At 44.5% G+C, this 19,172-nt stretch overlaps 1 protein-coding gene and 1 long non-coding RNA gene across 2 annotated transcripts in view; one reads left to right on the top strand and one right to left on the bottom strand.

Annotated features, from left to right (window-relative positions):
- The window catches only part of LOC141370033 (uncharacterized), a 36,835-nt gene extending 23,636 nt beyond the window's left edge, over window positions 1-13,199 (top strand). Inside the window, exons 4-5 of the long non-coding RNA XR_012373715.1 lie at window positions 2,278-2,332; window positions 12,637-13,199. This is a non-coding gene — a long non-coding RNA (uncharacterized lncRNA). The remainder of the gene's footprint in view (window positions 1-2,277; window positions 2,333-12,636) is intronic.
- Window positions 1-19,172, bottom strand: part of THSD4 (thrombospondin type 1 domain containing 4) — a 572,226-nt gene that overhangs the window by 212,079 nt on the left and 340,975 nt on the right. The gene's annotated exons all lie outside the window — the stretch shown is intronic.

Here is a 19,172-nt window from a genome sequence, read left to right as displayed (position 1 = left end):
TCTTGACAGTTGGTCTACCGACATTTCAAGATCAGTGTGGTCATGGAAGACCTCAGCTGTTCGTCCCCAGCATCTCTCCTCCACCTCTGTTGCTGCAGTCACTCATTCTTTTGGGGTTTACAAAGTCTTCTTGGGAAGTACTTGCCCCATCCCGGCACACGTATGTTCCTCACCTACAGCAGAGTGATTAAGGATTGACCTCACGTACCGGGTCACCAGGGCTCAGGTCTCAGATCCACCATTCACTATAGCCTTGGGCAAGTCAGATAACCCCTCTAGAGCTCAGTTAGCCCATCTGAGAAGGGGGAGTGAGAAGAGCAGCTATATCATGATAGGTGTGTTTATGGAAGGAATACTATATGTCAAGGGCTCATCATATAACCTGATTGGTAGTAAGTGCTTAATTAACCGTAGTCAGTGATTATTACTTCCAAATGAGAGTCACAGTAAGACATCCCAGGAATGTGGAAGTATGAGCCTTCCCCCCTGCCCAAGAGCAGTAGGATTAAAGAGGTCAAGACACTGTCTTGTTTAGATGACACTGCTCTCCCCCCACAAGCTGCCCAAGAAAGCACTCCCAGGGAGGAGGCCCTGGCTCAGCCTGTGGCTCCCCTCTACCCGCAGGAAGCCGTGGGAAAGAGCCGCTGCCAGGGGCTGTAGGCTTCCAGTGTGGGCTGATCCAGAACCTTCTTCTGGTGTCAGTCAGGGCGAATGGCATCGCGGAGCAGACTTGTGTATCTTCACACTACCTCTCAGATCACCTATGTCATCTGGGTCCCGTCTCCAGACCAGTGCACCCCTCCCTTAGTGAGGTTGCTCCCCAACCTTCCTTGACAAACCCCAAACCTCGCTGCTCTGATCTCCGGAATTAAGAATCTGTCGTGCCGGCCATATCACTTAATAGCTGCAAGTGTCTCAACTCTTCCTTGTCTCAGTTTCCTGAGTAATAATGGTACCTACACCTCAGGATCATTGATAATCACCATTGATTTTATGGTGAGTGCGCCATGTGTCTAGCAGTATTTTAAATGCCTTTTATCAGGCATTTAAAATACTGCTAGACACATGGCGCACTCACCATAAAACTGTTATTACTGTGATTTGCCACCACTGCACGTGAAGCAAGCTCCCTATAGCTTCATCGTCTGTTCTGAATGTTCCCTGCCCTTCAGGCCAAACACTGGACCTGGTTGGCCCCTGCGGCTCCTCCTCACATCATGAGTTCCTCAGGGCTGGGACAGAGGTAGAATAAATATTGTCTTGCAACCACCCCCTTTGCTGTTTGCAAGGCACCGTCCTCCTCCCTCAAAAACCTCCTGCCCCTCGAAGTTAATGTTCTTCCAACCGTTTACCCCACTTCCTGTCTTGCTCCTGTACCCACTCTTCCCCACACAGAAACTAGAATAATCTTCTAAAAACTTAATTCAGGTCCTGTTCTCCTTCTGCTTAGAACCCTTCTGTGGTGTGCTATTATACTTGGAACAAAACACAAAGCCTGTCTACATGTTTCTCACTCACTTCCACTGACTAGATAGCAATGTTGACCTTTGTAGTTCCTGAAACACTGACCCTCACTCTCACCCCAGGGCCTTTGCACTTCCTGTTTCCACTGCCCTCAACACCTGCATTCTGGATCCTTCATGCCATTCAGGTCTGAGTTCAAAGGTCATCTTTTCAGAAAATCCTTCTAAGAACTTCCAGCATAAATAGCCCCACATTCACTATCTCTTTACTCCATCTATTGTTCTTATAGTGTTTACCAACATCTGAAATGATCTAGATTTTTTTTTTTTAACTTACACTTTTCCTGTCTTTCCTCTCTAGGATATAAGCTCTGTAGATCAGGGCTCTCTTCTTTATTGTTCACTGTAGAATCCCCTGAGCCTAGAATAGTGCCTGGTCCACAGTAACCCTCAATAAATATTTGATGACAAAACGAACAAAGAACTACAGGGTCCAAAGACCACAGAGCTCTGGCATTGGACTCACCTGGCTTTGAATCTGAGCTCTCCCACCTATTGGCTGCATGACCTCTGGCAAGTTGTTTACCTCTCTCAGACTCAAAATTCCTCAAACTAAAATATGGGCAAAAGTGGTCCACAGCACCAGGGTTGTGATGAGGATTAATGAGGTTGCATCCACAGCACCTAACACACTGCTGAATTCCAAGCATTCAACAAATAGTTGTTATGGTTATTATTAGCCAGAGGACAACGCAGCCTTCAAATTTTAGTAAGATTAAGGTTTGTTAAACTTGGATCTGTTTCTCTTTTTCAGAGAGTGGAGCAGTGCAGAATGTAGCCAAAAGGATGGTTCCACGACCCCCACCCAGGTAGGGACTCCGCGTTTTGGACAAATGCCTCCCTTTGTCTGAGAAAGAGAGCAGATCAACACATCACCTTCCTGGGAATAATCAATCCCATATTCAAGGTTCAAAGATGACAGATGAAGGATCCCAAGGTATCATAACTTCTTGTATAAATTAGCAAGAGGAACTAAATTTTCCAAAGCCTAATTGAATGCATTTAGAATGAGGGGGAAGAAAAAGGAAAACACATTTCCCTGCAAGGAATAAGAGAAAGTCTCAGCTTTGTCCTCCTAAGGAAGGGTCCGTTTTGTGCAATCAAGCAACACATATATGTTCCCCAGGGCATCCTGCACTTCTCAGAGCTCTTGGGTCCAACTTCTTCTTTGCTCTCCTCTCTGGGATCTCCGGATAATTAAAATAAGGAGAAAGGGGTCTGGTCTGTTCTCCTCAACACTGAAGGCCAACAGACAAAGCATACATATGTCTATGCAGCATTTCCCTCTCTCTGGGGATCCTCTCAAGCTTTCCAAGCACTAGGCAGGGTTGTTTTTTTATTTTAAGAGAAGTTGCATCAAGCTTTTTAAGCAATTCCCAGCTTTTAGCCTGCTCAACGAAGGTAACCAATGGTAGCTTTGGGTTCCTCTTCTATGGGTCTGCAGAGAAGTGTGATTAAAAAAATTCTCTTGTTCTTTTAAAGGTGGCTTTGGATGAGGAGTAGGCTAGAGCAAGTAGCTGGGTGTGGTTACATCGGTGAGGGGCAGCCGGGGGTTTGCATGGGCAATGGGTCAGTTTTAGGCATTTTGACAATGTTGCCAGTGGACTTCCAAGCAGAGAGGCCCAGTGTGCTGCTGGCCACAGCTCCACGGAGACCACTAGGAGGTATCGCTTATTCACGTTACAACCAACAACGTCCTTTAGCCTGACATCATTGCAGTTGATGAATAATTTGCAAAACAAAATCCAAATACGCTTGGGTTTTGAATGAGGGAAGTTTCCAGTTGGGAAAGTGAAAGGAAGCTAGGGAAGAAGGTAGAAAAAGGACAGAGGCCAGGAGTGCAAGCGAGGCTAGGACTCACGGAGGTGGAGCAAGAGATGGAAGGAGCAGGAAAGCAGAAAAACACACAGCCAGGCACAGAGAGGAGGGAGCCGGACTGGGAGGGTGGCGAGGGGACAGCGGGGTGGCAGGGAGGGAGGGCCAGCAAGGTCTGTAGGAGAGGGGTGGTTTAGAGCATACTGAAGTGGATCTGTTACTTGAGCTTGCATGCGTCTACCTGTCTTGCCGCTTGCTTGGACAATGGCCATTGGAATAAACTATTAGTTGACATTTTTGTTAGCACCTCCTAAATGAATCACTCTTCACAGTTCTTTCGGTAACCTTACCATATAGTAGCTTAGCTTGAGACAATGACAGCAGTCAACATGCCCGTGGCAAACTGTAGACAGAACCACCCAGCACAATTTTCTCCATCTGTGTGGTCTGACATGGTAGCCACTAGCCACAGTGGCTACTGAGCATTTAAAATGCGGCTAATTCAACCAAGGAACTGAGTCTTAACTTTTATGTAATGTGAATTAGTTTCTCAGAGGATGGTAAGTACACCAAAGGGGGTACAGGCAAGATATATTACTGGTATACAAATGACCAATCTCAAAGATTTAATAGCTCTAAAATTAAAAGGAACATTTAAAAAATAATAGTGAATTATTTTAAGGTATATTGGAAAACTATTATCTGGTACATCAAATGAATGGTTTCGCAGATATTGTAGTGCTTGGAATAGAAAAATGAAATAGGCATTTATCTGAAGACAAATATGAGATAAATAATAGTACGCGTGATACACGGACACGGCATAAATTATGAAGGCTGAATGAGCAAATCACGGAAGTCTGGGGGATACTAGACTGGGGGTGGTTTCCAAGCACATTATACTGCAAGTTGACAAATGACTTTAATTTGTGACTTCAGACTCACGGGGTAAGAAAGAAGAGCTGTTTTTCAATGGTTGCCATAGACGGGTGAGAGAGAAGAGGAAGGAGGTGAGAGACTGTAGAAATCTGCCAAGAAAGCAGAGATTTAGGGCCATTCAAGCCACTCTCTGTGGTTGTTGTAGATGCGACTGGGCCACTCACCACCAACACTTCACTCTCGTATTTGCTTGCTGGGCAGACTGGGGGCAACAATGCTGATGATACCCCAGAGATACCGTGTGGCGTGAATAAGGTAGAGCTAAAGAGGCTGCAAACTACAGAGAATCAAATACCAATGTTATTCCATTTTGTTCCCCCCTCACTTTTTTTAGCTTTGTCTCCTCTTCCAGGACCCCACCGGGACCCCATTTCAGTGGATCTCATTATATTATTATAATTTATTAAGGAATATTAAGCAGTTTCTATGCTTTTGGCTGCCCTGTTTCCTATGGTATGTTGACCAGAGTGTTTCCATCTTGGTCCAAAACCCCTGCCAAGGCCCAGGGTAAGCGGTCCATTATAAAACCGAGGCCTCTGACTATAGGTCTAATTCCGGTTATTAGCGGAGGGTGCGTGTCATTGTGCAAGGAGAGCAACAACCAGGTCCCTGCTTCTGCTGATCCTCTGAAAAAAAAAAAAACTGCCAGGTCTCTGCCAGAGTGTGCCCTGAAAAACAGCCAAGGCACAAATTAACACCCACTTTCCGGCACTGGGAACAATTCCTGAAAAAAGCCACTTCCACAAAACCCGAGGCAACCTGGAATAATCCGGGAGCCAAGACACAATTTATTACTTCACAAAGAACACTGAATTCTGATCCAGCAGCAAAGTAGCTGCTGGGTTTTTTCCTTTCCCACACAAGCTGCATTTCAAAGGTCTGACACTTGCAATTTACAAGCCCAGCCTTTGAAAGGAATGCTTTCCATAGCGGAAGATTTATAGAATGTCATAAGTGAAGACAACATAGGGATCGGGTCCTCCTTAGTCCCTCGTCTTAGACATGAGGCCATGGAGGCCCGGGTAGAGCAAGCAAGAAACTTGCCCAGGATCGCACACAGCGATAGGTGATGAGACAGCCGGCCGTGAAACCAAGCTATTTGGACCCCGGATCACTTCTCTTTCCAGCTCATCCAATCTTTTGACTACATTCGAACATCAATCATGTTCTCAAATTAACGTTTTAAAAGAAATATTTTTTCATTTTCAAACCAGCAGAATCCAAAAGGGGATTCAGGCATTGCTGAGGAGATGGAGCCTCACAACATCAAGGGTTAATTTGTAACCCTGCCAGATCATGTTTCCATGAAAAGAGGTAGTAGGTAAGATGGGACCTGAAGTTGCAGTGTGCATCCAAGTGACCCAGGACAACACATGAATGCACTGCTGGGGAGAATGTGAATTGGCAAAACCATTCTGAAAAGAAAAAAATGACAATATGAATGAGATGTCCAAACCTCAGTTTTGAGCCAGAATTCCTACTTCTAGGAACTTTCCCTGAGGAAGTGCCTAGAAAGACGAGCAAACATGCAATGTACAACATGTTTCCAGCAAAACACCTGGAAACAACATAAGTAACAGCAAGGTTTGGTGAAATACACTTGGATATACCCGTCCATGGGATGTTAGGCACTCAAGAGAAAGGGTATCCATGTATATCTTCTAACAGAGGGATGGTCTTTAAAAAGCACATCATAAAATGGCACATATAGAATGATCCCACCGTTGTTAAAATAAACCCTTTCTGAGGGGAACCCTCCTACACTGTTGGTGGGAATGCAAGCTGGTGCAACCACTCTGGAAAACAGTATGGAGGTTCCTCAAAAAGTTGAAAATAGAGCTACCCTACGATCCAGCAATTGCACTACTGGGTATTTACCCCAAAGATACAAATGCAGGGATCCGAAGGGGTACGTGCACCCTGATGTTTATAGCAGCAATGTCCACAATAGCCAAACTGTGGAAAGAGCCAAGATGTCCATCGACAGATGAATGGATAAAGAAGATGTGGCATATATATACAATGGAATATTATGCAGCCATCAAAAGGAATGAGATCTTGCCACTTGCAACGACGTGGATGGAACTGGAGAGTGTTATGCTGAGTGAAATAAGTCAATCAGAGAAAGACATGTATCATATGACCTCACTGATAGGAGGAATTCTTAATCTCAGGAAACAAACTGAGGGTTGCTGGAGTGGGGGTGGGGTGGGAGGGATGGGGTGGCTGGGTGATAGACATTGGGGAGGGTATGTGCTATGGTGAGCGCTGTGAATTGTGCAAGACTGTTGAATCACAGATCTGTACCTCTGAAACGAATAATGCAATATATGTTAAGAAAGAAAAAAAAAAGAAGATAGCAGGAAGGGAAGAATGAAGAGGGGGAAATTGGAGGGGGAGACGAACCATGAGAGATGAGGGACTCTGAAAAACAAACTGAGGGTTCTAGAGGGGAGGGGGTGGGGGGATGGGTTAGCCTGGTGATGGGTATTAAAGAGGGCACGTTCTGCGTGGAGCACTGGGTGTTATGCACAAACAATGAATCACGGAACACTACATCAAAAACTAATGATGTAATGTATGGTGATTAACATAACAATAAAAAAGTTTAAAGAAAAAATATTCCTTTTCTTTTGGACAAGTTTGAATGTCAGGAAGGAGAACTGATTCCACATTAAAACTTGTTTTTTATATAAATAAAGTTTTTGATGAAGAAAAAAAACCCTTTCTGTTTATTAGCAAGCAATAAAAAATATCTGAGATTACCACCCTATAAAAGGACCTAGGAAGTGTTGAATTTTTCTCCTTTTGTTTGTAGCATCCATTTTCTTGTAATGGAAATGCATTAATTCATAAAGAGTTTTTTGAAAGGTCTTACAAATGAAACAGGTTGATTATTTACTAACCAAGGTAGATACCCACAAAAGAATAACCTTAATACCTTCTCTACTGGCAGGATCTCGGAGCTGGATGGTGATGCTTATCTCTGCCCCAGCATCTGTCAAGCCTTCCTAATTACTCCGCAGGTGGCCAGAGGGAACAGGCTCTTTCCATCACAGGCCATTATGAGCCTCGTGCCCAGGACAGAAATGTGACCTCGATGACTACTGCCCTTCCTTCCCCTGGTACAAAGGAGTCTTCTTTCTGCTCCCTTGCAGATGTGCTCAACTATTCTTCACCTTCCATGTATGCTCAGAGAAAGTGATGTAGCCAAGGGGGCTCTAACTCTGACATCAGCTGGCCTGGGTTCAAGGACGGGCTCTGCCATTTATTTGCTGCCCGACTTTAAGCAAGTATCTTCACTTCTCCAAACCTGATTTTCTTCTTTTGTAACAAGGTGTAATTTATACATCACAAAATGCGCAACCCTTAAGTGTACAGTTCCCCGAGTTTTGGCATTTACAAACATTACAGATATTTACACTCATGTATCCTCCACCTAAGTCAAAGTACAGAACACTTCCATTATGCCAGAAAGTTCCCTCCTGCCCCTTTCAAGTCAATTTCTGTAAACCAAAGCATCTACTTCCTGATTTGTGCTACCATAGTTTAGTTCCGCCTGTGCTAGAACTTCATAGAAACCGAATCCTGTAGATCAACTCTTCTGTGTCTGGCCTCTTTTGATCAAAATAATGTTTTGGAGATTCAGCCATGTTGTTGGATCAGTGGTTTGTTCCTTTTTGTTGCACGTGTCTGTTGTGTGATTATTCTCTGATTTGTTTATTCTCTCACCTATGGATGGGTATTTTGTTTTCTGTATGGGGCTGTTATGAATAGAGCTGTTACTAACACTCTTGTTCAAGTCCTGCCTGTGTGTATGTGTGTGCGTATGTGTGTGCACGTCTTTTGATTTCTCTTCAGTGAATACCTAGGAACAGATTTGTTGAATCAATTCTCCAAAGTGGTTGTGTCATTTTACACACCCACCAGCAATGTATAAAAGCTTCTGTCTCTCTTCCTCACCAACACTTGGTATCATCAGTGAAGTGGTATTCATGGTATTGCGTGGAGGTTTTAACTTGTGTGTTCCTGATTACTAATGATGTTGAGCATCTTCATATAATTAGTGGCCATTTATCTATCTTCTTTTGCTAAGTTTCAGTTTAAGCCTTTTGCTCATTTTAACAGTTTGTTAGTTTTATTATTATTAGTTATGGGTTCTTTATGTATTCTGGGTATAAGTCCATTGTCACATAAATGGTTTTAAAAATACTTTCCTACCTATCTCAAACATTTAAAGTAAGGAGCAAGGTAGACAAGGCTATGACAGTCTATAAACTTTAATGATAGCCTTCCTTAATAAAAACCGCAATTCTGCTATGTGTAAGAAACAGTAAACTGGGGGCTGAAAGCATTGCAAGGAAGGCACGTCCTCCAGGGACACAGAGGACAGGAAGTCCTTGGCTTCGACCCACCACCTTGGAAAGCCTCCAGCACTGCTGGTCTACCACAGGATTCTCTTGATTCTGTGTCCTGCCCAACGCTGCTTCCCTATCACCTCATGTCATGATTATCATTCCCTCGTCTTGGCTTCAATTTTGGATCAAACTTTTTGCTCTGATCTCTGATTGCTTTCCTTGTTCCTGAAATACTGGGTTTTGAGCTTCTTACAACCACGGTTTATGTTATTTTCTTGTGTGACTGTTGCTTATCCTGAATCTTGTCCTTAGCCCACCTTCCTGCCTGTCCCTCTGGTTTGCATGGCCTTGCTTTTATACCAAGAGTCAAAAGGTTCTTGTACTCTGGCTTGTTTATGTGGCTTCGGGGCCCCTGGATCTGTCCTGTGTCCAGCCCATTCTTTATTTTTTGCATATCTGGGCTTACCCATGATGTACCAGATTTGGTGCCTCATTTCTAAATACCCTAGAAATAATATTGCCAGGATTTCCGTGGGGTAAGAGGTTTATTCTGTTTCCCAGGATAAAATATTAGCATGGCCTTAGCCATCAAGGTCTTTAATAACTGATTTCCTATCATCTTCCCCTACCTAGCTTTGGTTGTTTTTCAAATAAGTTTTCCAACAAGAAAATGCATTTCTATTTTTCCCCATTAAGTGAAAAGATCAGTATAAAATAATAAGCAAGGATCACAAGAGTTGACAGCTCACTGCTGTTTCAATGGCAAGTTACTCCTAGCTAGAAGAAAGAATCTGGGCTCATGGTTTTTTTGTTTTGTTTTGTTTTGTTTGACTCCTCTATGTGTTCGTTTATTCATTCATTTATTCACTCAGCATTTACTGATCACCAGCTAGATGTGAACTTCTGTGATTGGGGCTAAAAATATAAATAAGCCACAGACACAAATCCTTACTCTGAGATGTTCATGGACTGGTGAGGAAAGTCAACAGGTAAAGAACCTTCCTTCTACAAAACAGGAAAGGTTATAAGGCAAGTACACGGTGTTTAGGAGTTTAGGGGAGAAATGGAATATTCATTCCAGAGGCCATAAGGATGGCCATCTTTCACAGAAAAGGTTGTATTTGAGCAGTGCCCTAAAGGATAGCTAGAAATTTAACAGACAAAGAAGATAGGGAACGTTGTGAGCAGAAATGTATTTTACCAAACCCTTAATCTCCAAAGATGCTAGAAACAAGTTGGTTATAAAAATGATACCTAGGTCAAAAAGAATGTTTAAGAGAGAGAGAGAGAGAGAGGAATAAAGAAATAAAGTAATGGCTATCTAACAATAAAAGAAGAAAGTATACGTAGGTCGGTCATGCTGGGATGGTGTATCTCCCACTGCAGGGCTCTCTGGGGTGAGCACAGGAAAAGACCACGAAAGCTAGCAACACATGGTCCTATCTGTAGTGTGACTGTGATCTTCCTTCTTTTTTTTTATTATGTTCAGTTAGCCACCACAGAGTACATCATTAGTTTTTGATGCAGTGTTCAATGATTCATTAATTGCGTATAACACCCAGGGCTCATCACCACACCTGCCCTCCTCTGTACCCATCGCCCTGCTTGTGCTCTTCCTTCTTAACACTGGCTGATCTGACTACCATCTGCCTCATCTAAGCAAACGAAGACCAGGTCCATTTTGTGCACGGTTCTATCCCCAGAGCTGTGTCCAGCACGTTGAGGCACCGAATATTTATTAAAGAAATGGATGCGTGAAGCTGTGAACGCAGGGAGCTTGAGAGTGGCGCCGCTCCTGCAGGCAAATCGTGGCCCGTGTGTCAGGGCCTCCCACACCTGGACTTTTGTCTTTCTGTTTCCACCCTGTGTTAACATTTTGATTCAGAATATTCTGTGCCTGCTTGGGAAAGGACTCTTGGGGAAATACTTTCGTAACAGAAAGTTTTTTAAAAGCACTCCCTCTAGGACTGGCTCAAACCATTTTTACTCATACAGACTGTTTCTCGGGGGCGAAGCTCTGCCTAGGAATGTGACCCAGGAAGAGTATAAATGTCTCTAATGTCTAACTGGGCGCCAAATGGTTACACACTATCACCGCTGGTTTCAGTTTGTAACTGTGTCACAGAAGTAACCTCTGTTATTTCAGAAGAAACGACTAAAATGGAACTTGCTCTTTTCTTGCAAAACCGCAACTCTGGGGCAAATCTACCTGTGGGAGGGGCCCACACAGAATGTGAATGGGGGGAGGGGCAAAGAGCAAAGGACTCTAGGAAACACCACTTAGAGCTCCAGTAAGATACCACCTCACACCTGCTGGGATGACTGTAGTCAGACAGACAGACGGTAAAAAGTGCTGGCAAGGACATGGAGAAATTAGAACCCTCACACACTGCCGAGGGGAGTGTGAAATGGTGCGGCTGCTCTGGAAAACAGTCCGGCAGGTCCATGAAAGGTTAAAGGTAGAGTGAGCCCGTGACCCAGCAACTCCACTCCTGGGTGCCTATCTCAGGGAAATGAAAACATACATTCACACAAAAACTCACACACAAGTGTGCACGGCATCTGTACTCGTAGTAGCGAAAAAGTGAACACAACTCCATGACCAGCAACTGGTGAGTGGATAAAGAAACTGGCACACCCATACAACGGAATGTGATTCCACACTGAAAATGGATGACGTACTGACATCCACCACCATGTGGATGGACCCTGACAACATCGTGCCGGGTGAAAGGAGCCAGTCACAAAAGACCCCATGTTGCATGATTCCACTTATATGAAATGTCCAGAGTAAGCAAATCTGTGGAGATAGAAAACAGATCAGTGGTTGCCAGCGGTTGGGGGCGAGGGTTCTGGGAGAAGTGGGGGGTGACTGTGAATGGGTACAGGCTTTCTATTTGGGGTAGTGAAAATGTTAGCAAATTGATAATGGTGATGGTTGCACAACCTTGTGACTATAGTACAAACTATTGAATTGTACACCTTTAATATGTGAATTGTATGGTATGTGACTTATATCAATAAAATTGTTATAAAAAAAAGAGAGTAGGTAAGGTGAAATGCAGAAGAGAAGGGACAAAGTTCAACCATAAAGGGAGGGGCCAGGCTGCCCCAGGACCTGGTGACAGAGAAGTTCAAGGTAATATCAGAACGACTCTTGATTTAAGTTCTACTTTTGTCGTGGGGATATATGCATTCTTAAGCTAACTCTTGGGAAACTATAAATTTGTGCTAATGGTAGCCGCTAGCCACACGTGGCTATTTAGAAGTAAATTATCAAAAATGCAATAAAATTCAAAATTCACTTCCTCGGTCGCACAAGCCACATTTCAAGAGCTCAGTAGCCCCGAGTGGTTCTTGGTCAGCACACAGTGCAGATAGGGAAGATGTCTATCATTTCATTCTTATCAGACGACACGGCTCTAGATGGCTCCTGTGGCTACTTGGCAGGTTGTCAATGATTTCCCACCAATCCTCTTCGCTCTCTTTAAAGCCTAGAGTTAAAAAGAACTCTTTCCAGTATTGTTGCAGGTAAGAATCTGGGCCCAGGCCAGGCAAAAGAGCAGGTCCCTGCAAAGAATGGAGGCTCAGCCAGACCTATTCCCACAGGGCTGTGTCACTCCACACACTGGCATTGCTCTATCCTGCTGGGATATTGGATGCTTTTTATTTCTTAAACAAAACAAAACAAAGAAAGAAGGAAAAGAATTCTAGTATTGTTTTTATAATGCCGGTGGAATAATAAACAACTGTTTAATGTTCTGAGCTGTGAGATTAAGCCCCCAGGGGAAGAGGAGGGAAGATAAATCAATATTTACCAGTAGTCCTTACCCCACGTTAAATATTAGCTTAAACTTAAAAACCCACATTTTTGGTGGCTGCCTGTCCTTACGCCTGCATTTCACTGGTCTCTTGCTCTGGTAGAGAAATCATCATTTCAGAAGCAGCGGGTAATATCTGAACAATGTCCGTCATATATGCTTTACTGTCATCTTTAGTAGTTACTGTAAGCACAGGGGTTGTACGAAAACACTGCCTGATCGAAAGGGTTCACCCTTTGTCACAAGCAACACATGAATGTCAGCAGGAGTCAACCAATATTACTAGTAAAGCCAGAGGGTGAGTAAAATGAAGAGGAATTTGCTAGAAGGTTTGCCGATCTGGGTGGGGGTCTTGCATTTCACAGATACACGTTAAGCCTCAAAACGAGAGACATCAGCAGTCGTGGTTTGTCCTCCGCAGACAGAATCTGGACTTCCACACCAAAGGAGGAACATGCTGGGCAGAGAATCCACCGTGTGTTCGGCCTGTCCAGCCACGCCCCTGCTCTCTCAGCCGCCGGGGAAAAGAGCAAAATTCCATCCCCAGAGAAGCCAGAAGAAGGTCTCGGTAGGGAACGTGGGGCCACAAAACCAGGTCATTATATAACATTGGCTGGATGGTCCAAACAGATTTCCTATTGCATATTAAAATATTCATGGGCATCCCCCTCCCTTGGGTCTCCAATAAAGATCCTTTATAAACACTAAGTGAATAAAATTCCCTACACTGTCTCCATGGGGGATGTATATTAAATACCAAGCCTTTCTTATCAGTGCGTAAGGCTAAGCCCCAAGAGGTGAAATAAGTTGCCTTAAATCACAGTGCGCCGGGAGGAGTCCAGGTGCGTTGGCATCTGAACCTGCTTTGTAAAACCTCATTATTATTGTATAGATTATAACAAGAAATGCAGTCATTATACAAGAATTTTGGAAGTTAAGCGGTTATTTAATCAAAGTCACTTAAATGATTTATGGCTGGAAGGATCAAAGAATTAGTGTTACAAAATTAAGCAAAGGCCTGAAAGCAGTGGGGGGGGTGGGGTGGGGAGAGTGTAGCAGGGTGTGGGGTTGGGATTTGGTTTTCCCACGTTTTAATTCTTTTGTGAAAGTGAACCCAACACATGCTTGAATATTTGCAATGAAAGTAAATCTCTCTCTCCCTCTCCCTCTGAGAGGAAGGGGAAATGACAATAAAATGAGTGTGGTTTAACTCAGTGAGAAGACCCGGGCCGTCTAAAAGTCTCCTCAGCCTCCCATCTTCTGTTAAGAAGGTGAGAGAATCCACTCTTCCTTCAGGCCTCTAAGCCAAAAGCTGAGAGAAAGAGGCTGGCCTCGGCCCAATATCAAATGTCCCTGAAAATGCCCGTTGTGGCCCAACGCGGCGGCCAGTTCCATAAACCCCCCACAACCAGCACGACTCTCTCTTCCTCCGTGTCCCCCGCCGTTTCCCAGAATTTGGCCCCCTCTTCATCTGACTGGCTGTACTGGACACAGCCGCCATGTTGTATTTCTCCTCATCCCCACTCGTACTCCTCCCCATGCTCCTTAGAACGAAATGGGACTACAGCACACCACCAGACACAATCACACTCCTCCTCCGGTATCAGAGCCTGGCATGTGGGGAGACAGACGTTTATTCCATTCAAATAGAAATAAAAATTTCTGCTTCTTTGATGGACAGCTGTGGTAAATGATGAGCACTCTAGTCGTCCATTCATAACGCAGAGACTGTGCTTGCTGCCTCTCTCCACGAGGATCCGCCCCAGACTGGAGGTGAGTTGGGCCCAGAGAGAGACCATGGTCCAAAATAGAACAGAAGGCTGGGCTGCAAGGAAACCTGATTCTTTTTCTCATCACTCCCATGTCTATTTGTAACCAGGAAGTATCACCCACACCTTCCTGCTGCTCGCTCCCCACCACTTCCTGAGATAGCATCTCTGTGCTAAGGCCCCCTCTGACCACATCTCACAGAGCACAACCCTCACCATCTCTCTCTAGCCACTTCTTCCTGTTCAGCTTTTCTTCAGAGCAGTGATCATCACTGACACCCTGTCTGCCTCTAGAGCACGAGTTCCATGAGGGCAGGGACCTCTGACGTGGTCATTGCTATGTTCCCAGTGTCTGTCCTTGGAGCAGCCACACAATCAGTTCTTATGGAATAAAGACCTAGGATGAACAAATGTATGGAGAGCATTTGCCAAGTACCTAATCATGATGTCTACTAGTTACTGAGGGCATGAGAGTACTTTCAGCAAGCTCCTCGGGTATTCCATCAACACACGCATTTTCTGTCAATGGGCAATATTCCATCTTATACAATAGAAAGTCTCTTATAGCGAACCCTAATGTCAGCTATGGACTTTGGGTGATAATGATGTGTCAATGCAGCTTTATTAGTTGTAACAAATGTACCAGGTGGGTGATGCTGATAGTGGGGGAAGCCATGCATGGGTGGTGGGGGGTATATGAGAAATCTCTGTACCTTCTCAATATTGCTGTGAATCTAAATCTGCTCTAAAAAATAAAGTCTTTTTTTTTTTATTTTTGAGAGAGAGAGAGAGAGGGAAAGTATGAGTAGCAGGGAGGAGCAGAGGGAGAGGGAGAAGCATACTCCCCGCTGGGCAGGGGGCCTGATGTGGGGCTCAATCCCAGGATCCCAGGATCATGACCTAAGCTGAAGGCAGACCCTTAACCAACTGAGCCACCCAGGCGCCCCTAAAAAAATAAAGTCTTAAAGAAAAGTTTCTTGCCCCAGGATAGCAGGGACACATGGTCCTAGGGTTATTACCTTACCTTCTCTTCTCACCAGCATGGGAAGCTAATTACTTCTGCCAAAACAGGTCTTAGAATGATTACTACTGTGTTCATTTTTAAGAATATCTGTAATATTTGCGCACTGCAGCCTGCTGGAGAAAAAATGCTTTTTAAAGCCAATAAAACACCACAACAATCAGATTTAAATGCTTTCATTTAATCTAAATAAACCAGTTCTGCAGCTTGGTAGATGAGTCCTCCAAATAGGTACCAGATGGTAAGCTTTCTGGGGAAAGTAGCTTCAGACTTGCCATCGAACTGAGACCAACTACTTTTCTTAATGAAGAATCCATTTGAAGTTCTCAGTTAATTTCATACCAAGTGGTTTCTATGGACTAGAGGATATGGTATGGTGTCTGAGTGGTGAAAGCAGCCGATATAATGTATGGGGTTTGGATTCCAACAGACCCAGGCTGTTTTTGTAGCAGCCATGCAATCGTATGATACCTATGGAATTGACTTCTAGCTCGGCCACCCATCAGCCATGTAAAGCATATTGCTTAACTTCTTAGAGTCCAAGTGTCCTTGCCGCTCAATTGTCCTCATTTAACTAACATGGAATAATTGTTTGGTCTGGGGGTTGACTCTATCCCACTTTCAAGCTAATGAGTTAACTCTTGCCGGCGAAAGATATGTGCCTCCTGTGTCAGAGACAAAAGACATCATGACTCCCAGCCCAGCAAGCAGTGTAGACATGAGCACTTCCATCAGTTAGCCTCAGGCCCAAGCCCACAGGGAAACAAGGCAGAGGGGTCCAGAAAGATATTGCATGTGCAGTGGCTTTGCTCTGCCCCTGAGGGACACTGAGCTTGGGGAATGCACTGCTTCTAAAGCAAGCACTAAGCAAACCTGCTCTTTGTTCTGGAGGTAGTTCTGACCTCATTTCTCAGTGTTGCTCACTGAAAACCCAATGCTGAAGAATGGCTCAGTTAAAAAGCAGTCACAGCCTCGTATTCTTGGCATAGACACGTAAGACCATGAGGGAGCCATGGAAGGCCGCCTCCCAATATTCATATGATTAAACTATGCCCCACAGTTCCTACAACCTGGTACCCAAATATGCTACCTCTCTCTCAGAAAGGTATCCTTTTTTTTTTTTTTTTTTTAAATCTAGCACCGCTCAAAGAATTCTAAAATGTTGGAGATTGGAAGCATTTTGGAAACCAAATGCTTGTGAAAGTTTAGGAAGCTACTGACAAATAATATACATTGTTTTTCTTTAATGAACAGAGAAGTGTTTCATATAATGTTAGGAGCAAAAGCAGGATCCTAATTTGTTTTCTAATATCTGAAAATACTTTACATGTGCATGCCATTTTTCTGTGTTCTACAAATTCTGCAAGGAAAGGGTGTTATATCACCTCTATTCAGAAGAAAAAATGCAATGTTCTAGTCCAGCCCCTTCACCTCATAGATGAGGAACTGGGAAGCCGACAGGCCAAATGGCCTCCCCCAGATCCTTGGCAGGCCCTTTGCGGAGCTGGTATTGGATGCACACCCTCTGATTTCCAATTCTGTGGCTTATACCTTCAGAGGATTTGCAAGGGGGCAGCAGGGCTGGGCATGGAGGGGCTGGCCAGGGTGACCATGACCCTCTGAACTTGGGCAAAGCAGTTTGTTGCATGTTGAAGGACTGCTGGAAGCTGGACTCAAGTTCATCTATCCATGACTACGCTGGACATGAGGGAGAAGATGAATTCCTTTAGGCCTGAGCTTCTTATGGTAAGCCACTCATTGTTAATAGTTGGCAGCCAACAGAGATGTGGCTTAACCCAGGGCAAAACAAAGCCCTGAGACTCCAGTAGGCAGGACTGAGGTTGGGCTCTGGCACAAATTCCTGAAGGGCTAGCTTCGGCCTGAGCTATCTGAATTATTTGTCTAGACAATTCCCATTTCACTGGATAATTAAGCGGTCCTCCCACTCCCTGAGCAATGTTCACAACCCATGTAACATGTCTTTCTCAGTCATGTACTTCTCTCTCTCTTCTTCCCCCAATATTATTTTCAAATGACATTTCTGTACCCCACACTTTTTATTTTATTTTTTGGTAGCAATTACTTTGCCATTCCTTCTTTCAGGAGAAGAGCCCAATGCAAGTGATTAAAAGATCTAATGGGGGCATTGGTCAGTTAGCTCAGCTGAGTTAGAGTACACTGGTTGGAGCATCTTGGGGTTTATCTCTTAAAGTCTTACAATATAATTCTGGTCCTGCTCCCGTGGGGAGTGTATTTGGGGAGGGCATCTGGCTTTCTGACACCTGTTATATACAACTCAAGTTAACATTCCAGCACTGAGTCTGGGCTTTCTTCTAGGCATGAGGGCTATAGAGACCAAAGAGGTGAGCTTTCCTTCATGGGGTTTGGGGTCTAGTGGGAGGCAGATGAAGTCTGCAGGGCAATTCATTGAGGTAATTGCTGGGGACTGCATGACTCAGCACCCCCCCTTCAAACTTTGGGACAATGAAGGGAGCAGTGAGGGTCCCCGGCTGAGAATACACCAGAGGGAAATCTCAGTGTGGCTGAAAGGAAAACAAACAGCTGAGGATAGGTTCTCAATGTGCACTCTCAAAAATCCTTGTGTCCTGCCATATAGTGTCCTAAAAATAGTAGTTGATGGGGAAACTAAGGACCGACCACTTAAAACCTATGCAACTCTGTGACCAGAAGTCAGCAAAAGCAATTAATTGGTTTCTGGGATGTAATTTAATACCCCCAGCAGAAAGCTTAGCATTCTAGAGTCAGCCTCCAGGGATATGAAAAACGTACAAAGAGCAGAGAGTGGTGTTGCTGGCTTGTGGGTGTTGAGGCAAGATGAGGAAGCAGAGCTCTGAGCCACAGGGCAGCCATTGAAGGGTGCAGGAGGAAGCACAACTATCTCCCCAGGGTCCGGGAGCCCCATGAGGCTGACGGCATACTTCTGGAGGAGTTTGAGACCGACACGTATTTTTACGTTGCTTCCAATAGATCTCAAAAAGCTCCTGCCAGTGCAGCACTCTACTGAAGGGTTTTGGTGTTTTTGGTTTTTTGGTTTGGTTTGTTTTTGGTTTTGTTTTTGTTTGGTCCTGTGGAAGTTTATAGCTCTACCTCCATGATTCCATCTCCTCCTGCCTTGGAAAAATCACAGATGAATCAATCTAGTTTCCATGGTATGTTGACATCATTCCTCCCATTACCTGTCATTTGCGGATAAACCAATGTCACAACAACATGAGTTATCACAGAATCGGTTACACCTCCCAGGATGGCTGAGCCTAGAACACAAACCCCATGAAGCTGGCAGAAAGATCTGGCTGCAGCGGGGGTCTTGGGTCGGTTCCAGCCAGGAAAGACAACCTGTTCTTCAAGCAACCCTCAGTGGTGGAAATGAGAAAGCTAAAAAATAATGGGGATTATGGGATACAGTGGGACATTTGTTTCCTATATGTAACCTGAAGGTTTAATGTATTATATTGTTTTGTGTGGGTTTCATAGATTTTTCATAACCTTGTGTTGACATTCTTGTATGGGATGGAATGCCCAGTGTTGGCCCTTGTGCCGGATGGGACCACAGTCTGTACAAACCTAGGCTGGTCTGGCATGGGCAGCTCCTTTTGCACGAACGCGGGGAAGTGAGAGCGAGGGGATCCGTACAAGTGCTTAACCTGGGCCTCAACAGAGGGGGGTGGGGAGAGGCGCCGAACAGGTCACTCATCCCGATGGGTAACGCACTGTCCTCAGTGACATGGTGAATTCTCTGGGCTACAGAAGGAAAAAAACCAAAACCCCAAATCCTGCTTGCAAAAAAGATTTGACTCCCAAGACCTAGCAACAACCCAGCAAATGTGCAAATGGCAGGTAAGGAATAAAATGGGTATATGCTAACTAGATCATAGACCTTATGCAGGGACCAACTCTTGACACCG

The sequence above is a fragment of the Callorhinus ursinus genome, unplaced genomic scaffold, assembly GCF_003265705.2.
Source record: "Callorhinus ursinus isolate GAN/ISIS: 27379988/994484 unplaced genomic scaffold, GSC_fseal_2.0 scaffold25, whole genome shotgun sequence".
Taxonomy (NCBI): domain Eukaryota; kingdom Metazoa; phylum Chordata; class Mammalia; order Carnivora; family Otariidae; genus Callorhinus; species Callorhinus ursinus.
This window is presented reverse-complemented; position numbering and strand designations above follow the sequence as displayed.